Below are 13,354 nucleotides of genomic sequence, written 5' to 3'. Positions count from 1 at the left end.
TCCAGGGTGTACCTGACAGATCTGCTTAAATAGTGGAGTCACCTTTGATCTCTTCATATCTGTTACAAAGTGGCCATTTCAAGTGTTAGGCCACTGCAAATAGTCCTACAATTTCCCATTTATCCTTCTATACAAAAACAAAAATAAATTGAAAAGTCGTCATCGGAACATACACTTGTTATTAATTTTCTAATTATTTTGATGTTTAAGACAGACCCATTCCTGAATACTACTCTGAGCTCTATTTCATTAAGTGTATCAAAGGCTGGGAAATACTGGCTTACTTTTAACAGTTAATTTTTACTATTTGTATTTTGTGCGATTAGTCCAGTGAAAAAGGTGGCTGTAAGGCAACGCCTGTGTTGAAGCACATGAATAATTCCAAATTGGTAGAATGAGTGCCCTTAGATGAATGTTTGTGCTCTGTCTATGCACTTCTTGCATTTTTTTGACAGATAAAATTTGTAACCTCTCCACACTTGCAGTGGCTTTATGACACAAACTGTACATCATGTGTTATCCACCTCAAAATTTGATTAATAAAACAAAATATAAATCATACTCCTGCAACCAACTGGAAAAAAGTATTTGGTCAAATGGATATAGTTTCAAAAATCAGACAAGTTTCAGAGGTTCAAAATTGAAAATAGCTCTGGAACATAGGGGATAGTTCCACCTTTTTCCTCCATTGCATTTATGCAGAACGGACGCGTATTGAAAAAGAACTGGATTGTATTCTTCTCTTTAGGAGAGATTCTTCGCTTTTCAAACACGCAAATCTTTGTATCTTCCCAATTCTACAAAATCCCTGTATGTCACTGTAGAGGCATTAATTTTGTAAGCAGTGAGCAAACAGTGCAAGAGAATGACTGTGCACTCCTGCGTGCTGCTGTTGTGCTGACACAATGTTCCTTACAGAGCACAGAGCACTTTTGTTCACTGAGTGAGAGATGATGCTATAAAGTACAATTCGATCTTGCCTAAACTGATGCTTTACTTATGGATCAGAAAATGTTCATTCTGGTTTGAATCATGATAAAATAGGAAAGATAGTCAAAGTAGTTACAATTTGAAAACAAAGGATCAAAGAGTAAATGGCTTGTACGAACGAGTCAGATATGATATACTGTCATCACATCTGCTGAATCTTCTCAGAGCTCACACTGAATTCATAGAAGTTTACATGTGCATTTCTGAGCCTTTGACTTAAGAAATTAATAATAACTCTGTTCAGATAGACCAAAATCATTCCCTAAACCCTATAGCTAAATATGATAAGCAAGAAATATACAGCTTTGGGAAAGAATCTGATTTCATTATGGCATGCTGTTTTTTGATTTGGCAAGTACTTTCCTTGCTGTGTTGTGAAATGAATTTATAGCATTACAAAACTAAGCCAAGTGTGAAATATAAATGAGCAGTGTATGGGAGCAACACTTCAGCTTTTGATCACTGGTTTTCTGAATTTATGGAAACTCACAAGCTACCAAGAGCTTGTATTGTCTATACATGCAATAAGGCAAATTAGGGTTAAAAAGTAATATCCTCTGCCCTGTAACATGGCAAATCAGATACTCAGGTTTTGGTATTCACAACTGAAATACTAACTAGAAGATTTTTAAAAGATGGGGATGTTTTGGAAAACACACACAAAAAATCAAGATGTTTTCATAATATATGAGCACGTAAACATCCCTAGTAGATCTGGTGGGTTGTGTGTGTGTATATATATATATTCAGTTAGACATACCAAGTTAGTTATTTACTGAATCTAATAAGTATTTATTTCAGTAATAGATAAATACTGGTTATACGGGTTGTTTTTTTGTGTTTTGATGTTTCTTTCTGGTGCATTTAGAATTTGCAGGCTTTGAAGAACAAAAAGCTAAATTTGTATACGTGTGATTCAACAGGAAAAAAAATATTTGTTGTATCCATAAGGTTAGTCAGATCAACCCAGGATGATGTAACTTTGGCTCCATACCCTTAAATGTCGTTAATTTTCTACCCCATGTGTCAAGTGCAATGAAATCTGGGAAACTGTTTTAAGGTGTGGAACATCTCTTAGCACTGTTAGAAAAGGTGATCAAAGTAATGAGGACTGAAAGGAAAATAGGTTATTAAGGATTAGATATGAGACAAATTGAGCTATGTATATGTTTGTATATATAGAACATGAAAACATCTTTATCGCATTTATCGCTCTTTTTAGGTACCTCAAGGGAGGCTGTAGCGAGGTGGGGGTTGGCCTGTTCTCCCACGTGCCTGGTGACAGGACGAGGGGGAATGGGCTTAAGTTGAGCCAGGGGAGTTTTAGGTTAGAGGTTAGGAAGAACTTCTTCACTGAAAGGGTTGTGAGGCACTGGAACAGGCTGCCCAGGGAAGTGGTGGAGTCACCATCCCTGGAAGTCTTCAAAAGACGTTTAGATGTAGAGCTTAGGGATATGGTTTAGTGGAGGGCTGTTAGCGTTAGGTTGGAGGTTGGACTCGATGACCTTGAGGTCTCTTCCAACCTAGAAATTCTGTGATTCTGTGATTCTGTGATCTAAAGCAAAAAAATAATCTAAAATTATTTCTGATATAGAATAAAAATTATCAAAAACTAGGCTAAAAGTATTCTATTTTACCTATTTTTTTCTAATGTTGATTTTGTCAGTGAGAGTTAAACGTGCTGACAAGACTATTAGAAAAACAAAATGTATTTAAGCACTTCATGTTTGAATTCATTTGTTTGTAACTACTGATTTTATTAGTACAAGAATTTAAAATGGGTCTAACTGAGCATCTTTGAAAATGTTGCTGAACCCACTGGGATAAAAGTAATAGCAATATCTTTCTGGAGAGACATCCAGATTAGTTTGCTCTGTGTGGTGCGAGAAGTCTGACTACTTAACATTCGCCTGTGGATTCCTCACTTAATAAAAAGCAAAATAATGCCGGAGGGGAAAAAAACAAATACAGCCTCAATAGAGGGAGGAACTCTGTTTTCTGTTACTGCCAGAACTATTGTTTTCTCAAACAAATGCATGCCCAGAAAATGAGAATTTTTGAGAAAATAAAAAAGCAACACAAACAAAGCACAACTAAGCCTTAGCATAATGCACTGTGTACTCACATACTAAGTGTGCTATGTGATCCTGGATGCCTCATCTAAGTTAGAGCACAGCAGAGCCAAAAAGTGCCAGGGAGGAGGGAAATGGCTAAAAGCAATCAGATAGGGAATGGACCTGACAACTAAGATCAGATAGAAGGTGATGAGGGGAGGGATGCAGTTTTTGATGTTACCCAGGCATTGGAAGACACACTGTGACAGGACTGAACAAGCAGAAATACAAAACAAAATGGGAAAGGAGACACTTTGCCTTGCTGCCATGTATTGTAGAATTCAAGAGACTTGAAATTGGATTAGATAAAGAGGATATGTCGGGACCACAGAAAACCTGGTACTGATATGAGAGAGCTGCAAGCTTCATGCCGCAGGAAGCTGGCAGGCCTTGCTAGGAGAAAAATGATCTCAATCTGACCTTTTTCTGTATACTGTTTCCAATATCTCTGTGCTGATACCCCTCATAAACTAAGTTAGAGAGGCATTTTCCTGAGCCAGCATGCCCTTGATAGTCAGCTGATGATTTAAGCTATGCTAGATCTGCCTGGCAATGGCAATTTCTGTAAGTCTCGTGTACCCCAGTATCTTCCAGTCTCTCAGAAAGCCTGCAGTATCACGGTGGTCATTGGAAGACATTTGGCTGCCCCATTGCCTCTGTGTGACTACTTCACAGATGGATCCAGATGAAATGGGGGGGGGGGGGGGGGAGGGGGGTGTTGTGCCATAACCTTTTACATACAATGCAGGATGGTTGATAGCATTTGTTTTTTATCTTCAGTCACGTGTGAGGCAGGTTATGTAAAATGCTACCACAGATATCCACAAAGAGTTCTGCTGGTTTTTTTTAATGGATGTTTAGTTGTTCAGCTGCAACATAGCCTGGATGCCACGTTGCTCTTCTGCAGGGGACAGCAAAGGTGAGTCAACTGCTCCTCGCTATGGACATTTGTGAGAAAAACACTGTGACAGAGCTCTACGCTTGCATGTCAGGCGTTTCAAGATTGGTGAGCAAACGTGCCTGTAAAGTAAGGAGAGTTTTATGTCTTAAGCTGCACATCCTTCTATTTGACATCTTAACTCATAGCATTCTGCAGGACAGAACCTGGGCAGGAAACCAACAGTTCCTGGGTTTTCTCGCTAACAGGGTAAAGGGAAGCATAGATTCAGAACAACAGAAGATGGGTTGGTTTTTGTTTTTGTTTTCTGCTTTGTTGTTTTGTTTGTTTTTCTTACCAAGTAAGCCCAAAGCTTTCCTGAAATCACCGCAAAGGAAAACAAATTTAAATAAGCTTTAGTTGCAATCAACACCTCTGCAACCTAGGTTCTCTTCATACAGAAGATGACTAGCAGTTGCTGGTGTCCAAGGCAACCCCACAGGCCTTTTCCTTGAATAAAGGATTCTTTTTCAGAAGCATATTGATGCAATTAATAATATATACAAAAATAATGAGTCATATATCAGAGTTTTAGTACCAACTCTTGGCATTTTTATTGGATACTATAATTTTTGAACAAATGAGTTTACATAAACCACTTAAAATTATGAGATTACAGCTCTAATAAATCCTTCTGTTCTGTGTTTGACTGTAGAAATGACTGAGACATCCTTAGAGCCATGAGTTACTTCCAAGTGACACCACTGACGTGCAATTTGAAGGGCTAAGAATCTGCCTTTCCCATGGGAAAAATCTTAGGAGAAGTTGAGTAGGTTTGGCCCAAGTGAGACTTTGTGACTTCTGTTGTTGCTTACCCAATCTTCTGATGTTTAGACTTAGTTCAAAGAACCTCAGGAAGTCCTCCTACATAGCTTCTCTTTGTTTTCTGTCCTGTAAGCGTGATAGCAGACTACCCACTTAAATAGTAGCTAGCGTACAGCTCTCGTCAAGCTAAACTTCATGTGCTATGTGTTCATCCTAAACTGAAGGAAACACTAAGCACAGATCTTCAGTCAAGAATGTCTATATCTGGTTAATAACTAAGATAACCAATTGATAATCCACTGATTTAATTTGGCTACGTTAATTCACAAGGCACGTTACATGAAGGTTTAAGTTACATGCTTATTCCCTTTCATACGAGATGTGTTTATCCCCTTTCTTATGAGATGAGTCATGACTCATATCCACACACAAAAAAAAAAAGGCTGGAAGAGGTTAAATAACTTGCTTTATTATGCCGTATATTCATTGCAGATCCAGGAGAAAAGCTCAGACCACCCATCTTCCAGAGTCTGCAGAACTAGTCCTTGCCTTATAATTCAAATAAACATTATAAAAAATTCCTCATGAGAAAATAAAATATAATGTCAAGTACATCTATCAGTTAAATCTTTTACTACATGAGTTTTCCTTGTTAGAATGGAGCAACTTCTCTGTTTACTGTAAATCATAATTATGCATTCTTTCCTAGCCCCGCAAATGCCATAACTGACCTTTGAAGGAACTGAAAGGCTTCTTACTTGTTAAGGCACAAGCATGCACATCTGGTTTTTGCTGCATCAGCTGACAGCAGTTGTAACATTAGATATGTTTGCAGATCTCCATTTTTCACAGTTATGATGCTGTTTAAGTTATCATTTCCACTTGAAGCTTCATTTTGTTTGATGAATAAAATAAATATGCACTCACCTTTATGAATGCATTTCACTCTGCATCGATTTTACTCATTAACTGAGAATTTAATTAGTTATTATCACAACAGTTCACTGGGATAAGATAAATTTTCAGTCTTTCCTACAAACTGAATATTTTTTGTTTGACCTCTAAAGCAATAAAAAAAAAAAAGTGATCATTATAGATTTACCAATAATGAAGGCAAGTGCAAGGAGTAATCTACGGAACAGTTTATTCATTTTCCAAGGAAAATGACCAGCTTATTACCAAAATATATCAGATTCATGAAGGGGAATTTAAAGATACTCTTCTCTGCTCAGAGGCTGACATAGCTTTTCATACTGGGAAAAGCTGACCTTATCTGGTTGATCTTACCCTTTTTCATTCTGAGACCTGTATTTTTGTGGCACTTTGGCATGTTTTATACCTGGAAATTTCAATATAGCTTGGATTTAGGTTGATTAGCAACATGATTATTCTTCATGACAGGAATTAAACTAGTGTCATATTAGATATTGTCGAGCTTCCATTCAAATCAGAATAGCTATCAGGTTCATTTTCTAAATCCAATACTATTATCTCTAAGATGCTGTGATAACAAGTTAATGCGAAAGCTGTATAACAAAAACGTGATACAGAAATAAATATATAGTGATTAAAGATCTTTTTTCATGTAACTGTCAATTTAAATCTGTAAAACTTGTTTGCAACAGTTGACAGTATTACAAAAAGTAAACTTAATCACTTTGGAAGTGTAGGGTAAATATATTTCTGTGATCTGTTAGTAGTTACCGTTTATTTGCTACCATGGTAGATTTTACTTTGAAGAATTTCTAATATAATTGATTGGGTAAAAATGTATACGTCTTACTTATTCGAAATTTTTAGGCATGCCATGAAAGCAAACTTTCAGTTTCGATGGAGATTAATTTGTTGTGAAACAAGTGGTTATGGCAATGTGATGACCAAGGCAGAAGGTCAGGGAGGTTTTACATGACTGGATTAAATTTTTAAGGCTTGTGTTAAAAGATGCAAAATCAAAACATTGAAGGTTTAGAAAATTGTGCTTCTGAAGTTGACAATGCTAAAATAGATGTTCTCCCCCGTGAAATTAACTTGAATTACATCCAGGGCAATTTTGCCCCATGGGAATGAAAAAGTATGTGCTAATTAATAGAAGATAGTGTGCAGAAGATGTTAATCTGGTTTCCACTTGAATTTGCAACTTTTTGTGATTGTTTTGATTGAAGGCATGTCAAATACAGCCCTAATATGTTTTTTTATTAGCTACCTTAAAAGTGTTATAGAATCTTAGATATATTGTGAGAAAAAGTGGTTGTATACTAAGGACATGCAACTCTAATTTTTATGCGACCATAAGTGAGTGCAAACTGCACTAACAGGCTGCAAAAATAATTAAAAAGACAAATGAAGGTATCTTCCCAAAATGCATCAAGTATCTAGAAGTACTGGACTATCTGCTTTTCTTGTGGTACTTCATTGAAAGACCTTTATGTCTTCAGGGTGGGAAAAAATAACTCAGGAACCTGTACTAGTTTTATTTTAAACATAGTCAAGAACCATTCCGGAGTAGTGCATGGTTCTGTTTAAATACATGTATGTATGTTAGTCACACTTAAAATTATTTTTTCTTTATTCTTCAGTTTCAGAAATTCCTAGGAGGACTGTAAGCCTTTAACACAACTGTGTTAAAAGATTCTCTTTCCAGTTGTTAATGTGATAAATATAACAGGAACTGTTGGAGCTATGCAGTGAAGTAGGATCATGCTGTCAGAGCCTAACACTAAGAAACAGAAGGGAAGGAAATGATGAGAAAATGAGCTGTGGGTAAATTCAGCATTTTATGGTTTTCACTTTTTTTCCTATATTTTTATCTTCAGTGTTCCAGAGGGCCATTGAGCTTCCTGTTAATTTGCTTCACTTCTACATGGTCAGATGGTACTGTCACTATAGGACATTAAAAAAAATAACTGTAGGTCTTACCGGTACCAAAAACCTAGCAGAAACACAGGTCAGAGTTCAATTTTTAGATTAATCTATGGGTCTGCTGGAGTACAGAACTGAAAATAAATGAATGTTAGAGCTCATGGCAAAAAAAAAGTAAAGGAAAAATTACAGCAAATGCAACTGTTGGGTCATTTCGATGTTCTTGATCCACGGGTCAGAACAGGCTTAAAGCCTTTATGCTACTGTGGAAAGCAGAGCTAAGTGCACTGTGGGGCCATTGGCTCACTTAAGACACTGCAGCTGATGCTCTGCACACAACAAAATCAGTTTATGCCTGCAGAAAAAGTCATGGCAAGATGAAATTTTTCAAGCTGGGGTTAGTCAAGAGAGGAAATGGTTTTCTATAATCTGCTGGAACACCTACTATTTGAGATTTTAATAATGAATTCTACAAGGCAGCATATTACTGTCTATGATGAAATTCCTACGTGAGGTCAAGGGCAAGCTGGTCATCTTAAAGACTGATTTCAAAATTAGATGGATCTGTTTTTTTCCCAAGTGTCTTGGGGTGGGGGTTTTTCACTCTGGCAAAAATTCTGTAGTTACCAGTTCAGTAAAACATTTGAATAAGAAATTGAAATGCTTTAAAAAAAAAAAAAAATCCTTTGATAGTTAAAATGCTGTGTTTATCTATCTCTGAAGAATCTCAGTGAGATGACACCTCTGGGAAGCACCGCTGTGTCCCCCTGTTCCTACTGGGGTACAGAGGGGAACTGCTTGTCTGTAGCCAGGGCTCTCTTCTGTTTTTCTCATGCATATGCATATTTTGAAACAAACCAACAAAAATCATAGATATGAAGGATGGAAGCCATGGTCATAACCTTCTATGGACACGCATGTACATTTTCACCTCATTATAATGACACAGATACATTTCTCCTGAAGCCAAGTAACCTGGATGAAGCTCTGTGTTTGAGGAAGGTACTAAACTCTCCAAATCGATACCAAGGAGTGGCAATTATTTTTAGTAATTCATTATCATGCAGTGGGGATGTGTAGCATGAGCTCTGGTTAGATGGTAAGAGAAAGATCTTAATGCATTCAATGAATATTTGGTCTTACGATTATTTCTTTTGGGCTCCGTTTCTTAGAGATTACAGTGATTATTTTTTTTTTCACAGAAATGAGGATGTAGATAGATAGTAATGGGCAAGTTTTTATTGACTGCTGGACTGTTCTTTTCCATATGCAGTCATCATGAGTCCTTAACACACTTAACATTAAACTCCATTCAAATGAATCTAGCTTTCCCAAAATTCATAAATTTCTATTGTTAGGATTACATCCATACTCCTCTCTGAATCTTTCTACGCAAACTCATGTAGCTGCTCTGGGTGAAAAATAGAAGTGGATTTTTTTTTTCTTGGAGACAGAGAAATCTGTTCAAAGCTTTAACATTTCATTCCTAGCACCTCCAGCAGGGGTACTGATTGGGATCTTCGTACTGTATAGGATGATGCAGGGACAGGCTACATTATGTAGTGTAGCACAGTGATAAATGACTTTTTCCTCATCACCTCACACATAGAAGAAATATCTGACAGAAAGATGTCATTTTAGAAGTAGATCGGACAGTAGCAGCATCATTTGCAGCCTAGGAGGTTGTACAAACCTTTTCTAGTGTAAGGAATTTTAGGGAATCTGAATACCTGCCCCCGGCAAAGCCCTGGGGTGTTCTGAACACATCGAGGATGAACTTCAAGCTCCCTTTGCCTCTTTTCCCCTAAATCTTATCTTCTACGTGTATATTAGTTGTTACCCACAATAACTAAAACAGGCTTTATATAAAAAGTATGGCAGATGTGTGTTTTGGTGGAACAGGGGAAGCAGTTCTAGTTTGAAACCACTTCCTATTACATTTTGTAGATGATCTTAGAAAACCTGTGAAACAGTCAAAATCTAAATTAATTGTAATTCATATGATACGATTACTTAGCTTTCTGAGAATATGTAAATTTAGGAGGGAACATGAGGTAAAATATAGATAGATAGATAGATAGATAGATAGATAGATAGATTTTATGAATGATTAAATGCATAAATTCTGAGTTTCAGATTTGTTTGGCAAATCCTGAATACTGTCCTGTAGTAAAATTGTGGTAGAGGTGTTATGAAATGTCATGTCTTCTGGCTGAGGCAGTATAAAACTGAAACAGGGGGCTTTATCTTTGTTTTATGAGAGAAAAAGAAAAAACATCCAGAGAAAAAAGCCAAATGCTTGTAACCTTTCACTTCATCCCAGGAATACTGGAGTGTAACTTCAGTATTTTTTTCCTTTTTTTTTTCTTTTTCTCCCCTTTGGTTTGTTTAGTGAAATAATTGTATAGGGAGTAAAATACTTATTGAAGCTCATATAAAATATACTAAAATATATTAGGTGAGATTCAGTACGTGCCTACTTATAAATAAATTTAGAGCTCCCTCTAGTGAGATTTCAAAATAGTGTTTTCTTTGAGTTCTCAAGTTTTAAAGTAAAATCAAACATGAGTATATCAGGTGAAAAGTACTAAACAAATAGGGATAATTCAAATGTAGGAGCATGTCATATTATTAAGCTGTTCGAGCAAGTTGTTATGAATTAAAAAAAAAAAAAAAACAACTACTGCCATTTGACTATAGTCACAGGGAGTTGTTTTCTGAGACTGAATGCTTCTTAGTGCACATGGCTTATGTAGTTGCACTAACTGTAATTTAGTTTTGCTTCTCGAGTTAGATCTTTCAGTACATTTATCTGGCATGCTATATTTAAGTATGAAGTAAATTGAGCTTTTAGAATGGAAAGGAATGTTAGAATAGGGAAAATAACTACTTTGCACAGTAGCTTTTACATGTAGCTAGGATTTGTATTTGCTAAACAGAAACTGTACCTTGACTTGTACCAATAGCTAAATCAAATGATAATAGTAATGGTTAAAACAAAACCAAACAAACAAAAACACCACAAATGGCAACAAAAACAAGAGGAAGATCACAGTTGCGAACTTGAGCTGAAGTAAGCAGAGAGAAAGTATTGGAAGTCCTATCATGATTTGCTGTAATGAAAATAGAATGACGAAGGCATTTGTTGAATTTAGATTTTGGATAATATCTAACTTACTTGGAATGCTGAAAATTGTGATTTGACCTATTTACGTTTTTTAATGCAAGAGTATGGTAGAGCATGAGTTTTGTTGAGCATTACAATTAAATCTCAGACTTGTACCTTTTGCTACTGTACATGGCTTGCTAACACCTCCTTAATTTCTGTACAGGGTTATTGTAACTATACTCAGTCAAAAACCACAAGTCCGTTCTGTATAGAGAACTAAGAGCATCGAGCACTGCATTTTTTCCTTATGGACTTTATTTTCAAAAGGAATTATATGCAGTGTGAACAGAAATACACAAGTTTGTTGTACCACTTAGAGATAAAAGAATATACCACAGATAAACAGGAAAAGGCAGATGAAATTCCTATGTGATTATGTTCTCCACTGTGATTATCTTCTGCAGAAATTGAACAGAGTAATTAACCTGGAGGTGAACTGAGTACAGATGCTTTAGTACTGAGAGTGCCTTGCACAGTGACCTTCAGCAGCCGCCCACCAGGTCTCCAGGACCTGGTTCTCACCAGAGGACCTGGTGACCTCGGAGCAATGGGTGCCAACATGGGCCCTACCACAGCTCCCTGCCACAGTGGGCGTCCTATGGAAGCTGTCTATCTGTGTGCATGCACGTGGACAGGTTCATGGCCATGGTACCATCCTCTCTCCTTTTAAAAGCTCTCCTTTTTATCGCTTCTGAGATGCCTGACAGGTATTCATTACAATGCAGGAGCATAGCGTTGTAACTGTACTTGGTGTTCATTCGTTTGTTCTCCAGCAATTACTGCTGACACTTCACAAATGCCTCATTGCTTTGATTTTAAGGAGTCTGCTCATTGGGTAGTCCTATGGGAAAGTATTAAAAAAGACTGTCTGCTTGGAATGAACACTACCTCAACACAGAACACAAGAAAGATGATTGCTTTCTAAAACCCACTGATTGTTGAGACGCAGTTACAATTTGCATAAACTAAAAGATGAAGTGTGAATGTATCCTGAATTAAATTCATCCCTGGTTTAATGCCTGTAAGTTATGTTGTAACAAGATCCAAATAGGCACAGCTGGATATAAAAATGTATACAATGCAATTTATTGTCACTGGTGCTTAGACTTAAATATTTTCAGTCGGCAAAGTGTATTTGCTTGATTTTTTTATTATTTTATTTAGAGTCTTGTAAATCTCACAAGCCAATAGCAAGCCAGTTAGCCAGACAAATTTATGGATGTACGTTTTCCCCCACTCCAAGTCCAGTAAGTCCAAGACCCTTTCTTGGAAGGACACCCACTAGGAGTCCTGAAGGGCAGTCTGCTTGTTTCATGTTCTTTGGACAACCAGCCAGATAACCTGACTGCTGTCCTCTGCAGCTTCCCGTTTCTCACCCCCAATATCCTGTGACCAATTTCTAGTCCCTCTCTCTGTTCCTGTTCTCTGGGACTTCAAGGACTATTTATAAATGAGTTTCATAGTTCAGGTTCAGCTTGGGAATCATAAGTTTTTACTTTTTCCTAAGTACAATATCTCAGTAACTTGGGCCTGTAAACTTGCCAAATCTGGTTTCTCACGGGTTTTCCATTATTTCCTGCCTCCAGTCATTAGCCTGCGAAATGCCTTTCCTGTGATATTTTGGCTCAACAATGTTGACAGCTGCGAATATGAAGAACTGTCAAGGAGTCCTTCAAATTAGGTTAATTTTGGCTTTGTTTTGAGAAATAATTGGGGGGTGGAAGGGGAGGACAGAGGGAAGGCTCAGATCTTGAGTTGATATAAATAACCTCTATTTTAGGCCAAAATCAGATTTGTCCCAAGTCACTTAGGGAAGAGAAGTATCCGGTCTGCCTATATCCAGTCTGTTTTCTTTTTTTTATTGTTGTTTTTCACTCTGTCAATGCCCAGAGAGCCCAAACAAAATCAGACACTTGCTATAATAGGAAAAGCTCATGCGTTTTTTGTATGAGAAATAACCAGTGTTCCAAAGTGCTTATGAGCTAAATATAACATAGATAAGACCTAAGGGAAAGTGGTATCATCGCATTTTATGGGGTAAAAAATATGGTTGGAACTGCTGTCACAGAAGAATAAAAAGGTTTGTTCTCTCTGTTGGGTAGAGGTACAGATAGGCTCGCTCTGTCTAGCCCTGAGCTTCCTTGCCTGAAGTAACAACGCTTACAAGGAGAAAGGGCATCTTCACTTGGGTACAGTCCTGTGTCAGTGTGTTTAAAGTGTACTGGACCATGACAGGCTCTTGTTTTGCTACCTCAGAAACAGATGAGTCAAGGTACTTATTGACTGCATCCCACTTCAGTGCTTCTTTCTGCTAATACACATTGTTCAGTTTTGCTGCTGCCAGCAATTTGTAGCCCTTACTTAAGGCCAAATCCAGACGAGCTTAATTCTAGCTGTTGGGTTTGATCATGCTGGCATTCATTACACATGCTTCTGCCCCTCAAAAATCTCAGTTCAGACTTTGTTATGGAAGTTCAGAGTTTAATTGCAGCTAGTAAATGTCATTCAGCACAGAAAGTG

General features: G+C 37.2%; 1 protein-coding gene across 1 annotated transcript in view; it reads left to right on the top strand.

Moving 5' to 3' along the window:
• Nucleotides 1-13,354, top strand: part of ANO3 (anoctamin 3) — a gene marked incomplete at its 5' end in the record, with an annotated part of 201,747 nt that overhangs the window by 38,513 nt on the left and 149,880 nt on the right. The window lies entirely within an intron of this gene.

Source organism: Netta rufina (assembly GCF_964035555.1).
Source record: "Netta rufina genome assembly, chromosome: 5".
NCBI classification, from domain to species: domain Eukaryota; kingdom Metazoa; phylum Chordata; class Aves; order Anseriformes; family Anatidae; genus Netta; species Netta rufina.
Note: the sequence above shows the minus strand (reverse complement) of the source record. Positions and strands in the feature narration are given on the sequence as shown.